This window comes from Corvus kubaryi, unplaced genomic scaffold, assembly GCF_017639235.1.
Source record: "Corvus kubaryi isolate FWS band 111438036 unplaced genomic scaffold, C.kubaryi_AGA036_p1.0 132, whole genome shotgun sequence".
In the NCBI taxonomy this organism is placed as follows: Eukaryota; Metazoa; Chordata; class Aves; order Passeriformes; family Corvidae; genus Corvus; species Corvus kubaryi.
Window position 1 is genome coordinate 11,690,578 of NW_024580666.1, and position 20,984 is coordinate 11,711,561.

The 20,984-nt window shown below is 37.4% G+C and overlaps 1 protein-coding gene across 5 annotated transcripts in view; it reads left to right on the forward strand.

Annotated features, from left to right (window-relative positions):
* SOCS6 (suppressor of cytokine signaling 6) overlaps positions 1 to 20,984 on the forward strand; it is a 125,150-nt gene that overhangs the window by 82,440 nt on the left and 21,726 nt on the right. For 3 of the 5 annotated variants that reach the window (XR_006016742.1, XR_006016737.1, XR_006016743.1), the window contains 5 exons: positions 1,611 to 1,761; positions 4,698 to 4,758; positions 5,563 to 5,667; positions 5,754 to 5,877; positions 7,127 to 7,265. The gene's annotated coding sequence lies outside the window, so the exon portion shown is untranslated. Of the gene's footprint in view, positions 1 to 1,607; positions 1,762 to 4,697; positions 4,759 to 5,562; positions 5,668 to 5,753; positions 5,878 to 7,126; positions 7,266 to 20,756; positions 20,878 to 20,984 lie in introns of all 5 variants that reach the window. The other 2 variants (XR_006016741.1, XR_006016738.1) reach the window with 2 other exon arrangements.

Genomic DNA, 20,984 nt, shown 5'->3' on the forward strand with positions numbered 1-20,984 from the left:
AAGTAGCACAGTGAATGTTTGACTTACATACCTCATCAGTCTGTTGAAAACAACAGATACACGCTTCAGAATTAGTAGAATAGTGGGTCTTGAAGGAATGGCAAGAAATAAGTAGTGGGATTATGCTCAATGAACACTAAAATTTGCTTCCCATCATCAGCTGGTTGAAGCTAGCTCAGCTGGGGGGTGTTGTAGTCATTGCTTTGATTGCAGACGAAGAGCTGACATTTGACTTTAGTGGTTAAAATACAGTCAGTACAGCAGCACCGTGCTCTGAAATTTCAGATGAAATGTATTATGGCAAATGCCACTAACTGTAGTGCTTTAAATGACTTTAAGCACCATTTCCTCTCTGCTATTATATGCTGCTACGAATCTGAGAGGCAGTGACCCACCATTGCATGCATCTGTGATTGATTCTTTGTAACCCTGTTCTGTACAACTGGGATCACTTGTGATTTGCTACTACCTGAAGGATGTTCAGATGAATGTCTGAATCATCAGTGTGAATGTTCGAATCGGCAGCAAATGAGATGTAATTTAAATAGTGGTGGTATGGAACACTACGCATCGAAAGAAGTCACAGTCGTAAGCAACTTGAGCATCACACCTAAAGTACCTAAGCAAGCTGTGAAGGAAAAAGGGTGTTAAAATATTTTCTCACCAGGTTGCTTCTGAAGATGCTGAAACAAGCTGCTCTTCTAACAGGAAGGAAGAATATTTATTTTCTGGAAAAAATAGATAGTGAAAGCATTTAATCACTGTGTTGACTTGAAATTGATTTGAAGATAAAATGACATTTGAATGAACCAAACTGCTACCTGATCCAACATCTAAACCAAGATACTTCCTTTAACTGAAGTGATGAAAGCATTTTTTACCCATTATCATGAGAAAAGGCTTTTCAACACAGTTGTCAGAACTAAGAGGTCTGTCTTACGAATGTGTACTCAGGCTCTGATCCAGTAGAGAAGTATGCTGCAATATGCCAAAAATACAAGGGCTTTACTACCAGCAATAGAATTTCTGCAACTTCTGATTGACACATCACTAAAATCTAGCAGCAAATAGTCCTGTAAGTTATGTAGAAACAATTGTGTGTCAAATGATCTAGTCTATTAAATTTTTTAATTTTCCCTTACACATTTTTAGTAATTTCTAAGTATATAGTACAGCACCCATCTGGATCTCCTATGTGGAATCCCACTGGACTAAATTATACTTATGAGGACCTTGGAAGTAATGTTGAGTTCAGAATTTGTGCAATAATATTCCAGGAAAATGTAATTTTCACAGCTGCGGAAAAAGGAAGCAGAAAGCAAATGCTATTATTTGCTGTATTTCTCTTTGGAAAGTCACAGATGATCTCTGGGAATTTATCCAGTGCATCTATACTGACAACAAGTACCAACTGCAATAGGCCAGAAATATAACTCTTTTACACAATTAGCCTGGTAAGAAACAGTAGGAAAAAGAACATTTTAAAAGAAAATAACAAGCTGCCTTGAGATAAGTGATTTTAAATTGACCATAATACTTTTTCTCTCTCATACCATAATTTTTTTTTATCTGTTGTCTTTTTTTTATTATTATTATTATTTTTCTAGCAGACAAACAACCCCTTTGAACAAAGCATTCTGAAGCATCATTCCAGCTATAAAGGGATGGAGAAGAAAGACCTTGATCTTTGACTGCATGGTAAGGGATGCACCAAACTCCATGCAGGAGTGAAATCCTGCTGGGATCACCACTGGAATTCAGGTATAACTAACTAGAAAACATTATGTGTTATGTTTATTTTACATTATCTCTTCTGTTTGCATATGCTGAAGATGTCTAAAGACATCGTACTCTTGACATGCCCATGACAAAGTTGCTAACAAATTTGGCTTCCTGATGGAAAGTCACCCAAGCCTGAAATGTGCCACCTGCCTCTTCCCCTCCACACACTGGGCATTCTCAGGCCACGTTTGTTTTGTTACTTTTAAACTCTTTCAAGTTTAGAAAATTCATAATTTTGGCTAGATTTCTGTTTGACTTTGGGAACAATGAGATAAGACAGAAGTGGCAGATGACACATTTTAGTTCTGACTGCCTCAGTGTATTGGCAGGGTTTTCTCTGAAAATCTGACTACTCCAACCATGCTCTCAATGCTCTACAGTATTAAAAAATAATTTTCTCTTATTTCTAGGGTATCCTGGGCCATTCTCTTCACATTTCTGTGTTTAGAGAGTCTTTATTTTACTAGTGCCAGAAATATTTGGTTTTACTAGCAATCTAACACAGAGCATAAAATTGTATACTTCAGCCCACAGAAATGACACTTACATTAAACAATGTATTTATTGTACAGACTTCTAATAAACAGACACGAAAAAACCCACCAACAAACCTCTCTATTTTTATGCATCTTAACTCTTTTATGTGATGGGTGAAATATAGCCTATGTCCTTAGAAAAGACAATATTTAGAAAAGGAACAGGATTCCACCTCGTGCACTAGACCTCTGGAAATGCAATAGATGCCTGTGCTACTGTGCTGATACAGAATATAATCAGATATAGTCAGATCTGATGATAATTACTCTTCAAGTATTCTTGAATTTTTTGGATTTCCTACCTCCCTTGAAGTATTGCTGGGTTATTCCACTCTTCCAGATGACTTTTCAGATCTGAGGTTGAGTTTCTGTTCAGACATGAGAGCTAGCCTGTGCAAAGTAGCCTGTTTTGCAAGACTTAAGCCAGTAGTGGGAATAAAACATTATTTAGTCAGAGCAAGATTTTTAAGTACATATTATATTGCAAATAAATGCACTTAAAGATGTATAACAAAGCATGAAACATTCCCGTTTCTTTGTTTACTTTTGTGCCAAAAGGTAATTGCCTGTCAGATTTTGAACTTGTTTGGCATCAGATCGAAAAACAGTTCCAGTTCTTTAACTCTGTTTTGCTGTAATATAAAGCAGAAATAAACAAAAATAATTACCTTATCACTGTGATAAGTTTCAATACAAATTGGGCCCAAACCAGAGTGTACAAGAACTCATTTGGTTTCACTGACTTGCAGCACAGGATGTGTTTTCATAGGGGATTGAAGGCAACAAGCAGGGACTGCAACTCCATAAATTGTCTTATCAAGAATCTTTTGAGATCTTTCACACTGTCTCAGAGCTCAGTCACTTACATATATTTTCAGTAAGAAAGTTGCAATTAAAATGGACATCTTATTATCTGGCAGTCTATTGACTAGCAATGAGAAGCAGATTGAAATATCCTTCTAGAGTGGTCTTCTTTCTTTGATAGAGGATCTATCACTATTCTGAATACCAGTTCTGAAAAATGAATGAAAAGGAAGGGCTTTTTTTATGTGCTATGGACATATATGTAGAATACAGATTGTAGAGATAGTATTTCTAGTGGTTAGAGGAATACAGAGATGCTTTTGATAGTTTTTCCTGCTCTCAACCAGATTCTAGTGACTTATAGGTTTTGTATCTGATGAATCGTCATCTCTTGATGAATTCCTAGGTTGCTTTCAATTTCTTTTTGAGAATACTCAGTTCCTAAGCAAACCGACATCCACAGTTAGCCAGTCTGTGTAACTGATAGCATCTGTCTAGAGAGAGAAACAAGTATTTGCTATTTCCTCTGGCATTTTCAAGACTTTACAAGAAAAGTGAGCACTCATGCCTCATTACCAGCTGTGGCAATCAACATTGATGCTAAAAAATGAAAGCTTTGTAATTTTAGTTATAAACTAAATAGTCTAAGAGATTGGTATCTCTGTCGTGCTGTGTTATGCTTAACATTTTTTGGTTGGTTGGTGAATAAACTCACCACACCCAGCTGCAGAAGTCTCCAGAGAAAACTGCAACAGGAATATCCTCCCCAAGCACTTTCCTAGAGAAAGCAGTAGTAGAAGGGAAAATCGCACAATAAAGATTACGAATGCCTCCTCATAGTAAATGTAACAGGACTGGACTTGTGTTTGCACTCAGCTTAATTATAATAATTTTTTAAAGATGTCAGGAGAAGATGTATAAATGAGCAGGAGTGGTAAAACATGTACCAAAATTATGAGTCACATTTAGAGAGCTAGACTTCTCATTTTTACATTAAAATAAACCTAAAAGTATATTCTAGAAAGTGAAGTATATAAAGTGATTTCAAGTTGCTTCTTCAGTTTTGGGAATTGTGATATACTGGGCTTCACAATTTTGTTAATTCATATAATATAATATTTTTACCTTTAAAAATATGTCACACTAAAAAAAAAGGTTGCAAAATATTTGTAGAATCTGGTATATATATTATAAAAAGATAAATGTATTATCCAGTTGATTGTTTGGAAATATTTTCTCTTATGGTTTAGCAATTATAACTGGTATATCTCCTCTTTGTCCCATAACACCAGAGTAAATACTAAGTTCCATAAACTTGTCCTTATTGTAAGCATTCAGATATACTATTGCTCTAAATTATTCAAAGATTGATACAACATGACACTATATAAAATTTGTAGGTTTTAGAGGACACTGCACTGGTTTATATTTGTAATAAATCTTACAGCAAAGTGAGGAATGATGGAGAAATTTACTTTTTCAAACAGGTATTTTATCTGTCTATAAAACTTTAGTATTTAAAACAACTATGAATTGTGTCTGATTTTGGTGCTACTTGCATTCCACTCCACACAGCCTCTAGGAAGATTGCATGGTGCTCTGCATGTAGCAGCAACCCTCAGATCAGTGCAGTTTGGTAAGTTCTGGTCATCTCTGTGGGTGTAGCAATGGACAAATCTCACAGGTTTCTCCTGACTTACATACAGAAACTGCTTGTTTTAATGGAGAGGAGCCTGATTGGAGTGCCTGAATTCTGCTGGCACTAGTGGGTTTCACCATAGCCCTAAGGTGACAAATTCGGTCTGTGGCAAGTGAAAGCAGGGCTTTTCAAGAGACCACGCATAACTGAGATGTCCTATATAGCTCTGTTTCCTTTCCCTCTCTCCAAATGACGGCACATTTACATTTCTGTACTGCTTTGTGCTAGTAATTAAGGGCAAAGTGTGTGTAGTAAAAGCAGAGATAGCAGGAGAAAGAGAGTGTGAACTAGCAAAACATGCAGAAAAGGGACTCAGTGGAGCTTTCTCAGGCAGTCTGCTCCGTTGTTTTTTTTTTTTTTTTTTGGGGTTTTTTTTGGGTTTGGATGGTTGGTTGGTTGGTATTTTTTTTAAGTTCTGTGCAACAGTGAAGGATGAATTAAGGTGGCATTTTTTGTTTGTTTGTTTGTTTGTCTCTTTTGGCAGAGAGACCTGACTCTCTTTGAAAACCCGAGCATATTTTCCATTTGTTTGCTGTTTTGCTCATGTCTGCATCAAGGCAGACAGTGTGGAGCTGAATCCCTTCAGAGTTCACCATTGATGCCACTGAACATTTAGTTAGATGTAAATACAGTTGGAACAGAAATAAGCTACTCTCACCAGAGTAAAAGGAAGAGGATGGGTAGTGTGAGAATCTTGAAAACTGGAGTGTTTTTTTCATTTTTGCTTGATCTTTTTTAAAGATGTCCCTAACCAAGGCTGATTTCAAGAGGTGCCTCCACACATGAGGATGTGATGTGTCCTGAATACACCCTGTCCTTCCCAGCCAGGGGGTCTGCAGGTGCCCTGTAAGTAGATTCTTACCAGGATTTTATTTAAATGGATATATTAGTTTGATATAAACATCTCTTTTGTGTATTTGTGCATTTTTAAGCTGCGGGACTGTCTCATTAATTCAAGTAATTATCCAGAGCTGTGACTGAATCTGCTTTCTCTGATGCACTGCAAATCAAGGCCAAAGAAGAGCTTCTGAGGAGCCACAGAACCCAAGCAATTCCGTGAGTAGCTGCGTGGCTGCAGCCTCCAGACAATTTACCCTTGCCTTGCCTATGCCTCCCTGAAAGTAGTCTTGCTCTGCTGTTTTAGATCAGAGCATGAAGTTTTTCCTGATAACTTTCCCCTATAATATCATGTCCCATGTATTATTTCTTGATAAAAATCCTTCTTTTATTATAAGAAACGAAAGACCCGAAAATGTTTCTGTCATCTCCTGTGATTGTTAATCAGATTTACCAAGAGTGATTATTAGGACATAACAAAGCAGTATCTCGGCAGGTTTTGGACAGTCTGCCCGTTTGTGTTTTGTACTCATATGCCATCAAATTAACAATTAGGTTTAATGGCTTTGGTGCTTTACTCTTTTATTAATGCTTCTTTAAGGCTGGGGAAAAGAGAGGTTTGCAAATTGCCGACCCTGGCGGATCATCAGTGCCAGCACCATTTCCCCTTCCCGCTCGCGGGGACGGGAGAGCAGCGCAGCTCTCCTGCAGTTCCAGGGAGCGGCCACAGGAGGGCGCTGCGCACTGACGGTAACTCCTGGCGGCCCCGCTCCCAAAGCGCCGCGAGCGCGCGGCTCGCTCGGGAACCATTCCAAGTGATTTCAGGCTCGGCACTACTCGCCCTGTCTAGATTATATATGGCAAGATATATTGGATTAGGATAGGGGAAAGAGTGAAAAAGCCCATCCACGGAGTAATAAGAAAAATACATTCTATCTAGCAACTACAGATATTAACAAAATTGAAAGTTATTAAAGCAGCATGCTCTGTTGCATATATGTCCTAAGGGCATGCCATTTTTACTCATAGAACAGTCTAATACACTGCATAAACCTGCAGCCGTATGCTTCTGTTGTGCTGATGAGCATCTGAAAGCTGTGATTTTCTGTTTACATGTTCCACTGCTTCCCCCAATGCCCCCAAAATCCAAACTTCCTAATTGGCTTTAAAAATGAAATCTCTTGGAAGTTCCTGTGGACCTGTAAAGTGTTTTTAGTCTTACCTAGTAGAGGTGGGTTGTGTTCTTTTTTACTCACACGGATTTGCTTGCCTGTTGCCTAGAAAAATGTGAGTTCAGAGGGCTCAGCAGCAGACAGATTGTCTAGGGAGTGTAAAAGCTCCACATTTACTAGGAGAGGTTCACAGACAATACAGATCAGGAATGAAATATTACCAGGTAAAGTAATTCACAATTTATCAACTTCAGCCCTCGGGACACCCTCTGAAACCATCCTTACATGTTTTGTAGAATAAGTTCTCCGAACGTGTACTGAAGAGGAAGAGATGCAGTTCAGTGTAACTGAAGGGTGTGCCCACTGTCATCTTGCAGCTGCAAGCTTTCAGTTAGGCAGGCTGCCTTCCTGGAGACTTATGTGGCTTCAAATTTGGTAAGTAATTTAAATAATTAAAATAAGCACTTTTTCTCACTGGTCATTACAGTTCTTGAAACGTAGCACTTCATAAGTATGGTTAACAAAGGGATAGGGATAAATAAAGGATGTACCCTCCATCATTAGTAGGATGCTATAATAATGAATTGGCATCCTGGTAATTAAACAAAACAAAGCAAAAAATCTTTCAAATGCATGAAATTTTAAATGCAGAACATTTCTAGAAGTTAAATCACCGAGCAGTAGGCAACCTTCATGTATTTGTTCTTTAGTAAGTGCAACTTTATTTTGCCCTTGAAAGCCATAAAATGGCATTCCTAGTATCCAAGGATGTCTGTTTATACTAATAGCCAGAAAAAAGAAATCCTGAATGGTGAAAAATGCTTTTAAACTATTTATGAATTATATTATTTTAATTTAGGGAGTTGCTGTTTGTCTTTTTATGGCATTTTTCCACTGTGATTCAAAACCCAGTTAGTTTATGTTATCCTCCTTTGTTAATTTTCTTCTCATCTTTCTTCTCATGTACACAATCGAGGATATTTAGGTCTATAGGTAAAGGTTCCATAAAAGACCTTGGGTTTTTTTATGCTGGTTTGACTGTCTTATGAAACACAGTCCATCTTAGCAGATTTCACAGAAACACAGAATTACGGAAGTGTCTGAGGTGGGAAGAGGGTGTTCTGGTCCAGCCCCCCAGCTCAAGCTGTGTTGCTTAGAGCTGGTTGTGCAAGACCATGTCCAGATGGCTTTTGAATATCTCCAAGGTGGGAGTCTCCACCACCTCTCTGGGCAATGTGTGCCAGTGCTCAGCCATCCTCACAGTGAAAAAGGGTTCTCTGGTGTTCAAAGGGAGCCGCGTGTATTTCAGTCCCGCCACTGGGCACCTCTGAGAAGAGCTTGTCTCCATCCTCTTTACACCCTCCTTTCAGGTATTTGTACACATTGATCAGATCCCCCTGAGCCTTCTCTTCTTCAGTCTGAAACAGCTCCAGCTCCTTCAGCATTTCGTCATAGGAGCGGTGATTTAGCGCAGATGCTTCCAGGAATATGGCTATGCCAATGTCTCTGCAGCTACTGCTTCTTGATCCAGGGGATTGTGGCAAAAATTAGAAAAAGAGCTTTCAAAAAATAAGCAAAATTTATATTTAAAAAAAAACTTGGCTAAAAATAAGAGCTTCATTCTGTAGAGTCCGGCTGAACAGGAAGAAAATCCATTTATTATTTTATTCTTGATCTCCTGCTAGGCCAAGGTAAATGTCATACAAGGTATTGACATTTCAATTTATATTAGACTATGAGCCACTTCAGAGAAAAGGTAGAAAAAGCCTACACTGAACTGTGTCAGGATAGAGCCTGCAATTGAATCCTTTGTATACATATTTTAAAAATACTTGCTAGACTGTGAATTTTTAGTATACAGTGAGGAAAGTCCAAAACAACAGCTCATGTGCAACAATAAACTGAGAACTTATACTAACTACTTTTGAGATTTGACATGCACAGCTGTCATGACGCTGAAAGTTGTATCTGCCAACACATTAAATCTGTCACAGATAAATCAGCAAATAGTATCACATTGTCGTGGGTGGAGAGGGAGCTTCAGATAAAGTTAATAAGAGAAGCCCTCCCATTGAGTCACGAGGTGCAGGAAGTAGCCCCTTCTTTCTAAAGAGCCTGGGTGCAGCTGGATCCAATCCTACACTCAGACTTTGTCAGTGGTTTAAATCTAAGGAATTATAGAGGTATGGTTGAACCTTTGTACAACTTTGTCTGGCAGGATTAAAGATGGCAAGCCAAATATATTTATATAAGAATGAATGACATACTATGCTAAATGAAGAGACAAAAAGATCTTAATCAGCATTATTTGCTACACAGTATAGAAGCTAAAACTACTAGTATAGTACAGTATAGTGTGCTCTATTAAAGCAGCTGTATTACAGCTAGCAAAAAAGAAGCAATTATTAAGTAGAGATTGATGTTACTCACCCAGACCAATGACCCTGGGCACATCTCTTTTGCTCAGTCTGGAGGAGTGACCTTGAGGGGCATCCCCACCCAAGGGAGGAATCTCCACATGCACTTCAAGGGGTATTTTAGAAAAGCCTGCCTTTTGAAAGTGGGACTGGACTTTGAGAGTTTAAAGTGATTGACTGTCAGTCATATGTCTCAGGCCAGCTGTGCCAGCTCAGCATTTTTAGATAAGGATAGTTTACCATGTCTGCCACATCTTCACCTTGAGATCAGGGTGTTTAACTTTGGGGTTGATGAGTCAGGCAAGTTTTAACATAATTCAATACCAAAAGAAACATGACACCCCCTCTCAGTTCACCACTAGTAACTTTGCAAAACAGCACTGTTTGAGTTGTTTTGCACATTCCAGGCAGAGAGCATCCTGCTGCACACATGACTGTCACAAAAACTGGAATTACAAATGTAATTGTAATTGCACAATATGTTACTGCATCCTACTGTCTATCCAGACACGTGTAATGTCCAATGCAATTTAAAGGTAATGTGCTATTTTTGAGCTTCATTGTTACATTGTTTGTATTGAATTTTCTGGACATACCTTTCTGCAGGACATATAAGACAAGGCTGGGATGATTGTACAAAAACATGCAGTTTCTCCAAACTGAATTGCTTTTCAAGATTTTCAGTGATACTAAATTTTGTATTGTTTCCAATAATTTTTTTTCCGGACAAGAGTTTATATACAATATAAAAAAATATTTTTTTTGTAATTAAAACCTGTTAAAAATCTGGTTAGAGGATATAGAGGCACAAATTTCATAGGGCATTGAAATGCAGGTCCATTATTGCTACTGATTTTGGTGTATTTATACAGGTTTAAGTGAATAACCATAGACTTAATGCATTAATAAGCCAGGACCTTTGTGAAGACACCTTTTTTTTTGTTTAGACAGGGTCTAGAGACTTCTTTTCACAATATATGAGTGCAGGTGCAGTCCACATTAACACCTCAGCTCATTTGGTCTGTGCAGTTGGCTGGTACAGTTGTTCCTCTCCTTGGGGATATATAACTATAAAGCACAATGTCAGCTTTTGTTTTAAACAAGAATCTCTAATCCTTTTCTTTGTGAGAAATAATCTTTAACCAGTATAATGCTGTAAGCCTCGTTGCTAAGGTTGAGCCTCTTGCTCTAATGTGTCATTCTCTGAAGTTCAAGGCTTAGTTGTGCTCCCTGGGACTCTGCAGAGCCCTTTTTGGGACACTGTCAAACTGCCACAGCATCTACTGATGTTGGAAAGGAACATCAATTAAATTCACAGTTAAAGTGAGTTTACAGCATCTGGCAATAAAGCCACAGAAGTCTTTTTGTTTACTATCAGATTAATTTTTGTTTGATTTTAAGCTTTACTGCAATCTATTCATGACTTGATATTGTCTCTATATCTTATACTAGCAATTTTTATGTCTTTATTTCTTCCACTGCAAACTGAGTGTAAAATTCCATCTTGTATCCTGGACAGGATGCTAAACAATCACTGTCACAGTAGCTCAAGTGAAGTAATTTTACTTTGTAGCTGGGACAGGCTAAGAAATCATGAGCCATACCTTTGTCTTTGATCTACTGACTTTCAAAACAGATAAAAATTTATTTCCAGTTCTATGGACAAAACAGATACAACTATTTGAGATTCATTGCAGGAAATTCAGCATTACAGTGGCTCATATCAAGGAAAATTCCCGATTTGATCACATTCCTGTGTATGATAACAGATGAGGGACATTTTTAAAAAATCATACTGGCACTTATTCCAGAAGGGGGACACAGCCCTATGAATAGTCTTGAACAATAGTATAGGCAAAGATGAAGAAAGTGAAAAATTTCAGGGAGGTCAGACTGTATGTGACAAGTGTGATCTGTTTGTTATGAAACAGGAAAGCCAGATTAACACAGACACTGAGAACTTTACTGTCAGGTCCTTACTTGAAAAGACATAGTCAATGTAATGTAACAGATTTGGTAGAAATATTTTGGAGCAAAACTTTGCTGTGGTGTAACTGTTATGTGCATCTACAAAATTTGTGTCTGTGTTTCCAGACACATCCCCAAAAGTCAATGCAATTAATATAACAGACATCACTTACACTGTTAGTTTATGACTCATCATATTCATACTTGGATTGAGTATTTTCTTTTACACAGCTATTGTTCTACTTATCTCCTTTTCCCCCTTCTGTCCTTCTAATATCACCTTCTCTTGAAATGCTTTATTGTTTTCATTGGCCCCCTTGCTTTCCTTTCCTATTTTTGGTGTATTTTTAGGCTCTTTTAATACTTTCTTTTCAAAATATATCACAGAGTGCTTTTAATTTAGCACAGGGAACTACTCAGAAGCCTGATGAAATGTTTGCTGACGCTTATGGCATGGCACACAAATACTACCGAAGTCCATTTAGTTCTGCAAGACTGTACTTAACAAATTCCCTTTTGTGAATTCTTTTCGAGACATTCAAATGTGTGAAGGTACAGTGGTCATTAGGGACAAGGGCCAGGCTAAGGTGACACAGAATAACACCATTCATATTTTTGACAAATCAAAACCAAATTGGATAGCTCTGACTGTCCTTCATTCTCTTCTGTTTCTCTCCTTCACAAGCCAAACTTAAATTAGAAGCTGGGAAATGGCATCTGCTATTTGGTTAACCACACGGTGTTACCAGACAATCATCCTTTCTTAAAGCAAACAAAGCTACGTAACAGAAACCAGTTCTGTAATTAATAAATGGCAAACATAAAAGGGCATTTCAGATAATGTGGATCTTGAAGATTGTTTATCCTCACTAGCTGGTCTTAGGAAGATGTAGCAATGCTGGATAGGTTTTAGTGGCATCTAAATTGCCATGCAATTTCTGAATTAGAGAAATTAAGGTGATATCAACACAGTCCCTACGTGCATATGGTCAGTTCAGATGTGATAAAAAAGCAAGGCATACTTCTGATGGCAGAAGATGGATGATGATATTGACAGCCATTTAAATAGTTGTAAAATGTGCCTATCAAACAGAATTGTTCCAGCCCTGGGACTATTTTACCTGCAAAAGGGGGCAAGTAAATCACATGAGACAGATTCCATTGACTTTGAGGAAAAGGAAAGACAAGCCTTTTTTATTGCTATTGATGTTTGCTCTTATTGACTAAGTGTTTGCCACAGACTCAAGTACCACCAGACACATAAATACAAGGAGAACCTTGTGTGTGTCCTTTATCTGACTGGGGGAAACAATTTGCAATTTACATTCAAGGGATCTGCAGTTTTCCTCCAACACACAGAACAGTTTGAGAAGAGTGTGCTGAAAATTGGTTCAAATAATCCTCCTGTCCTACAAAGTCCTTGCTGAGTTCAAAGAGAATGTTTTCCTTTATAGTGCAGAAGAAAACATTTGACACTCTATCACTGTGATTTCACTGCCTGAATTATCTCTGAACTTTGCTAAGTCACAGCCTGGCTTAGTTTGTTAATGCTATATTTTGTGAAGATGTTAGGGCATAGGGTCACCTTAAAAAAGACTGATGCAGGAATTCCCTTCCTCATAAATTTTTGTGGAAAAAACTAGCTCTAATAAATGTGTGCAACAGAAAAAGAAAATGAAAAAATTGTAACAGCCTGGATGATTAAGAGGAGGAATATTTCTGAATGATCAAGACACAAGTGAAAATCCATTAAAGCAATACAACTCTCAGCTGTCACATCCCTCTCTGGGAACCATGGAGGAGCTCATGTTTCCAGAAGGGATAACAGACTTCAGCTGTTACATCTAACAAGGTTACTAATTTAGCTCTGGAGGTAGAAATCTGTAATTTGTTACCAGGGGTTTCCTGTCCAGACCTCCCAGGAGGGACCTTACAGTGAGACCAACTGGGGTTTGAGTAATACAGAAAATAGAGAATACAGGCTTTTGGCCAGGATAGGTTCTGGGAATAGAAAGTGTGTTCTTGAAATTAATAGCCATCTTAATGAATCATTATTTTACATAGGCCTCAACTTATTTCAAAACAGCTTTACAAGAATAAAATCTTCCTATGCTACCTGTAGTAACGCAATTATCATATGTTGCATGCTGTACTGATATAATATAGGAATTCATATATAACTTACAGAGAAAGCTAAATTTTGGACTTCTTTATGATTTATTAATCATCAAAACTTAAGTACTTGGAAGAACTTAAAACTTAAAAGAGATTCTATTTTCCTCTGCTGATGAATTATTGTACATTTTATGATGGAATAAGGTGAATCATTACAAAGTATAACATAAGTCTAAATTTGTTAGCACTTTTAGGCAGACAACACACATCTTTTGAGTAACTAAACGTAAGTTTAACATAACCTCAGCTACAACAGTGCAATAAATGTGAGTAGATGACTTGGCTTTTTTTATTATTATTTTTTGAATTTGCACTGTTGGTCACAGGTTACTGTGGGGAAAAGAACATGCAGGTTTAGAGCTAGGTGAGTTATCTGGGCTAAAGCAGTTTTCTTTTCACAGGCACAGGTAGCAAGCATCCCTTTGTGCTTAGAAAGGGAATGGGTAAATTTCAGAGGGAAAGTGATGTTGTTGCTACAAGGATTACAAAGACAAACTTTGAAATATGGATCTGTATCTACTCCTGTAAGGTGACACTCCATTGACTTCACTTGATACTTGCTTTACTGAGAATTGGTCCAACAGATTTTAATGCAGACTGTAACAGAGAAAAAATTGCTTTCTGCACAGCTGATGGTGTAATGTTGTTTTAAACAGATTGGATGAATTGAAACACTTTCTCTCCCTCCCTCCTTCCCTCCCTCCCTCTTTTTGCTTCAAATGTTTGAATGACAATGGTCTTTTCTGCACTTAATCAGATCATAGATGCAAGCGTCTATTCTAAAGCCACTCTTATTTTTGTCAACCTGTTTGCTTGCATATTGCTGGTAGGAGAGCTTTCTAATCACAATATTCCAATCTAAAGAAAATCTGTAAGAGGCAGAAATGAGAGATGGCTCAAATCACCTTGCAGCTAGTGTTTGTTCCAAATAGAACAGTCTTTGAGGCATTTGTCATTATAACTAGAAGAGTTTTATGGCCCTAAAAACAAAGGTCAGAGACTGCATATGCTTCTGTACTGCACATAATCATCATTTACAATTGCACCAGAGTGTGAAATAGTAGTCAGCTTTTGTTGGTTTTTTCTTAACCTCTTCTTATTTAATAAAGTCTCTGTACCAATACAAAGACTGCAATGAAACTTTAAGATTTCTCTGTCAAGTGTTGGGTCACTCTGTTTTTCTGGAAAGGTTTGCACTGCTCCTCCTTGGGGCAGAAAAATAAAAAAAGTGAAATAATAAAAATCCCAAGTTGTTAGACTGAGTTTTTGTGAGCCTCCAGGATGTCAATGTTTCACATTTAGCACACAGTTCCCAAAGAAATATCTGTTAGATGTTCAAGGGATAAAGTCAAAGAGGAGATATTGATTGAGCAAATGAGTTGGATCAGCCTGGGGTTTGGGATATCAGTGCTGCCATTTTGTGAGATGTTTAAGCTAATGATGTTTATGGAGGTAATTCTGGGCTTGACTTAGTATTTGCTGAAGACAGTAGAGGCCCTTCTGTCTACTTTAGTGGCATTTCAAATAGGTTCATAGCTGAGTAGGGGGCAAAGCCAGTTGGGGAGAAATAGTGCCCCCTCGATGTCTTCATTGCTTATATATCTGTATGTGTTTATGTATATAGAAATATTATAAAAAAATTTAAAAATCTGTCTTTATTGATCCCCAAGAGAATATATTTTATTATTCTCCTTGCTTTTTTTGGTGTGTAGGATTTACTCTAAACCTAGCAGCAGCAAGACTTGCTCACTGAAAACAACATCATAGCCATGAGGATTTGTGGCTCTTTATACTTGACAATTCATAAAGGTGTTACTCAGATCACTCCATTCTCACATATGTTAATTAAAAGATTGAATATTTATGTAGAGCTTATACTTTCTGAGAGTTATTTTCTTGATAATATGACTGTCTTTCATAGAATCAAAAAGCGGCCTTGGAAGAGACCTTAGAGGTCACTGAATTCCAATCCCCCCTGCTTTACACATGAATCCCTCCCACAAGAGAATGTTGCTCAGAGCCCCATCCAGCCTTGCCTGGAACACTTCCAGGGATGGGAAGTTCACTTCCTTTCTGGGAAACCTGTTCCAGTTCCCTCTGTAAGAGCAGTGAGGCACCTTTAGAAGACTTGTAACTGTACAGTACCTGTTGTTTGGCAATTGAAAAGCTTGACATAAATATTCACATTTTAGACCTTAGCCAATACTTGAATTTTACAACCTCTCTCATCCCACCAGGAGAGTCATGGGCTGAAATTAGCATAACCTTGAATGCTTCAGCTGGGCTTGTAGCAGAGATTTACATCATCAAGCAGTGGCCAGAATCCCATCAAGGATTTTCTAAAAAATTCAAAAAGCTAAAATCTAACCCCCTTTCCATGATAACTCAGAAGATACATAGTAAGATGACCTTAAATCTCCCCTGAGAACTGTGTTGAAAAGAAAAGTTTTGTCTTCTGGTAAGAATGGATACAACTCAAATATTCTATAGGAGAAAACAAAATAGTTAGGAATTTTGCAGCAAAAGAGGCACAGTACATGGCAGACCCCTGCTACTGAACTGCATGATGCTTTGCATCATAGACCATCCCTCTAATTGTGATGACTTATTTTTATTCAAGAGCAGTTAAAACTCATTTTTATGCTGCCTGCTTAGCACTGCCCTTGCCTGGAGACCACTGTGGCTTAAACCTCAAATACGTTAAACAAGAAATTGTAAACAGTGTCATGAAACTTTGGACGAACTAATTGGAATGTAAAAGAAGCATTATAATTTGAACATGTAAACTGTAAACATAAGGGCAGGTAACCTCTGGAACAGAAAAGTGCAAGAGATAATAGAATCCATAGGATCAATTTGTTGCCCCTTCATAAAATAAGCATGAAACCCAGAAAATCAAAATTTAAAAATAAAATTTCCAAAAAATTTAAAAATATTTGGAAAGACATATATTCCCTGTATACCTCATTCTCCCTTTTTATGATAGAAGATTTTTTTTTTCCTGTGAAGCAAAAACCCTCCTCTCTCCTCTTCCCAAAGCCACTTCAGGGAATAAATATAGAAAGACCTTCTGATAAGACCCACAAAACCTCACAAGCTTTCTCTCTGCCTTGACTTTGCGAAGGAGTCAGCTAGTTTTGCCTTACATGGATATCAGCTCAATTAGTGCACGCAGATTTGTTGATAGTCTATCAGATTTCTCATCACTGCAACAGCTTCCCAATCAAAAAGATTACACAGAGGACATCTTATAAAAATGTAGTTATAATTTAACCTGGAATTTATGCTCATATGGAGTGAGAAGGGATGACTAGACTTTTATTCACGAGGGATGGTGCCAACACTGGTTGTGTAAAAGGACAGATCTGCATTTGGGTGCCGTGTGCAGCCATTATGTGTGAGGCATTTTAGGACTAATCAAACTGTACTTGATTCCCAGGCACTCTCAGGACTACTAATGGAGCTGGAGGGTAATGCTGTGGCATTTGTGAGAGTCATCCTGCACCAAAAGGAAAGGAGTTTTCCATGTGGGGAGGCGCTCACTATGGCTGTTACTTTAGTCTTGGGGTATGACACAGTGCAGCTGAAAGAAACAGGTCAGTCCTTGGTGCTGTCCTGATCCTTTAGGTGCAGAAAAAAACCAGTCACCTCTACTTTTCGCTACCTTATTAGTTTTTGGCTTGGATTTGAGGACATGATGAGTTTGTGACACACGTGGAGAAGTTAACTTGAGATCGTGATGCCATAAAATTTCCTACATGGTTTTCTATTGTTGTGATGAGATATACCTGTTAGGTATAAACTGTGATCTCTTACATATAAAAAGTGATTCAAAATTATCCTGTGGACGCCGCAAATATAATAAAATACAAATACATTTTACCAGAGATACTGCAAACTATAGAAATGAGCAGTTCTTAGTTTTACATTGATTAACACAAAAATCTGCCTCAGTAATACTGAGTTAGGAGATGATCCTGGGACACAGGTATGAGAGACCAAAGTCTGCCTAAATATGACACTAAAGTCATATAGTCATGTAGGAGGGAAAACAAAGATAGAAAATATCAAAAGAAGAACTTTTAATCTATACAAGAGGAGCCAGAAGTAGTGGTAAGAGGAAGAGCAATACACACACAAAAGTAATTATACTGCTAAGCAAGCACATGCTTGAGAGATCGAAAATGATACTCAAAGAGAGAAGAATTAAAAAACAAATATCAATGAACCACGGGAAAAAACGTAAATCATCTGTGGTCAAAGTGAAGCTTAGAAAAGTTTTAAACATCAGATAAGAGGAGGACTGTTGAGACTAGGCAATGTAACAGGGAAGCAAAGGTGAAGACTGTTGCTAAGGTTTCACAGGAGATTAGTAGTGCAGTTATTCATTTTTTAATTATGTGAGATACAAGAAATGAGAGACAACAAATATTTAATAAATGACCAGCATTATTTATTCATAGAGGACAGAGCCAATGGAAAAGGAGAAAATATTAATTAATTTTGCACTTCAGGATTCCCAGCAGAATGTGTAGAACAGATGCTGAAGGTAAACAAATCTCTTACACTGCAATTGGATTTACCATAGACAGAGCTGTAGAAGAGGAGTAATATAAAATATAAAAACTCATGTGGAAATCATCCAAACTCAGTTTCCAGACCATAAACAAGTAATTCTATTTTTTTTCTGCAAAGTATGCATTGTTTTATCAGTATTTGTTTTGTAACAGTTCCCTGTATGAACCTCTGAACAGATCCTTTGGTCTTTGTCCAAATAACTACTATCTCAGGCCTTATGGTGTCTTTCTGGGCCAGTGTTTCTGAATCTTTCTGGAATGAAGCTTGATTCTGCCATATCTTTTCCTCAACTCCTTCCACCAGGTGTCATTCCCTGATATATTCTCCAATCTCAGTTTTTATTCTTTCCTCCTGGGATTGTGCTGCTTTCATCTTGCTTACCTTCATCCAGAAGCAAAAGAACAGAGGGGTTAAATAAAACCCTCAAGAAGCAAAAACCCAAAGGGGTTAAATAAAACCCACACAAAATTTGCACCAGACATAGCTATATATCACAACTCACCTGTAATCTACTCCAAAGCATTCTTTACCAACTTGTGTAGTGAGTTGGCTTGACACTTTATTCAATAGGATGATATAATTGAGTGATTTAAACTGAAACAGAATAGAATTGTGTAAAGCACAACTCTAGGCCCATATATTTATCACTGTCTGGTCCAGAATTGAAAGTGAGAAAAAGATTGGAAAAAAATTTCAGTGTTTCCAGAAGTTTTTCAGAAGTTTCAGTAGCTTCCGAAAATTAGAAGCAAAAACCTCAATATTTAAATAGTTGCCCGGGTGCAAGTTACCCATCTGCACACTGCAGCACCTGGTGGAGTCGCCAGAAGCTTTGCATCAAGTCCCAGGTATCACATGTCAAATATAAAATAGTTTTCCTCTCTAGGAATCAACTTTTCAGAACATAGGCACTTCCCAATATTGAAGTCTTGGATCTTGTTAAAGAGGATACAGACAAGAGACATGTTAGATTTTTCACTTGCAGACTGCTTCCTGATGAATAGGAAGTACTTTCATATGAACCACTGCTGAAATGTGTTTTGGAAATGATTCCCTTGAGAACAACAATTTGAGAGCTGGTAAAAATGATGAGATAATAAATCAAAATAACTTCTGATACCCAGATTGTCAAAGGATGAACTGAAGCTCTGACAAACAGATATCAGTCACGTTTCCAGAGTAAGAGAGATCCCACCTAGCTAAAATTGTACCTTCTCTTCTTTCTTTGGGTTCTTTGACTTGGTGGTATTCCACAAATATCAGCTGTGCCTGAAAATAGAGAATTTGGGATGTTCATAGAATCATTAATTTCACAGACATCACTAATTATTGATTATTCTTAGGCACATGGGAAAAAGAAGAATTTCTTCCCTGGAGAAGTTAGATGTTCCATAAATTTTGATTTCAAATGAACAAAATATCTTTTTTTGTGCTGCTCTTAACTAATGGTACCCATTTTATATGGAACAATAAATGAAGCATTGAAAATAATTCATTTGCCATCAAGACCACAAAATCACTTTATTACTTGGAGATTTTTCTGGAATAATGGGTATGAAAAACTCACAAATTTGCTGCCATAGCTCTATTACTCCATAACACACTTTGCAAGAGATAGGAAGAAAAGCTTTAAATAGCATGCACTATGTCATTTGAAAACTAAAACTTGACAGAGGAAGAAGTCCATAAGACAGGGTTTTATACAAGTTTTAGAAACTTGTTGAAGTTCCTAATTTAACTGTAGCCTTTCTTCAGCAGTAAAATCAAGTTCAAAGAGGACCTTAGAAACCCAGCTCAATTTTGTTCTCAGCAAAACCTGGAGGAGGTCAAAGAAGCATTTTTCTTTAGTCAGATCTTTAAGAACAAATCACAGTGTAATGGAAAGATGTTTAACAGGCAAGGAAATTCACTAGAACTTTACACATATCTTAATAAAAAGAATAAGATTTTAACAGGAACTTGTCATATTTTGCATCTGTGAGGGAACAACAACAGAAAAAAGACCAATTTTGAAAGTGCCATCAAACAGAGGCTTTCAAAGTGATCTAGCATTTAAGAGTCTGTTCTATTGGAAGATTCACCCAGCTAGCTCTATGTCTCTTTTCTACAGATCTGTGAGTCCTAGAATTTGACCAAATTTTCAGAAGAAAGAAAGGCATGCTTTTTTCTCCTTTATTGTACAGTATTTTGGTTTTGGTTATCTTTTTATCCTTTCCCTCTGAGTACTTTCCCTCATTAGTTACAAGACAAGTAGACCTAGCAAGCATAAATATACTTTAAAATTGTTAAGCAGCCTATTTGCTGCCTTTTAGTTTACTCTTCAGTACCACCTTTTTGATATATACTTACTGCTAAACAATTGACTTAGGTGATTAAATCGAAATTGTTGGTAAGATACTATTTAGCTTATGTGTAAACTATGTTCATGTCTTAATGGTTCCCTCATTTCTCTTCCAATTTTCAGTTGCTCAATGAAATCGTGTTTTGGCTCTTTGATCTTCAAATTTCCCTTCAAGCCCTGTAATTTCTCTATTACTTGTCAGACAGGATAATGTTTCTACTGTCTTCTTGTTTAGTAATATGTATGAATATGGACTTGCTTCAGGTAAATTGGTAACGTTGAATGTATGAATGTTTTTACTGTTTTGAAAGAAAAAAGAGGGCACCACCTTTTTTTTCTCATAACTTCCTTTGTTATCAATGGAATTTTAAGGAACTAACTTTTATACTGTGGGAAATAGCAGTTCTTACTTGATGTGTGGGAATAATTGTTTGAATTTATTCCTACAAGGTTCTCATCAGGAATTATCAGACCTGAATGGCACTACCAGAATGACAGTAGCAGAGGCAGTCCACTGTGAAGGATTTGACAACCATTTTTACAAGCTGACAGCTGAAAGAAAGGCCACCAGGTAGAAAGACATACAACTGACTTGAAATGGAGATCTGGTGTGCCAGATGATTTTGAAAAGTCACCACTGGATAGGGATGAAAAATCTGGAATAAAGAAAAAAATATC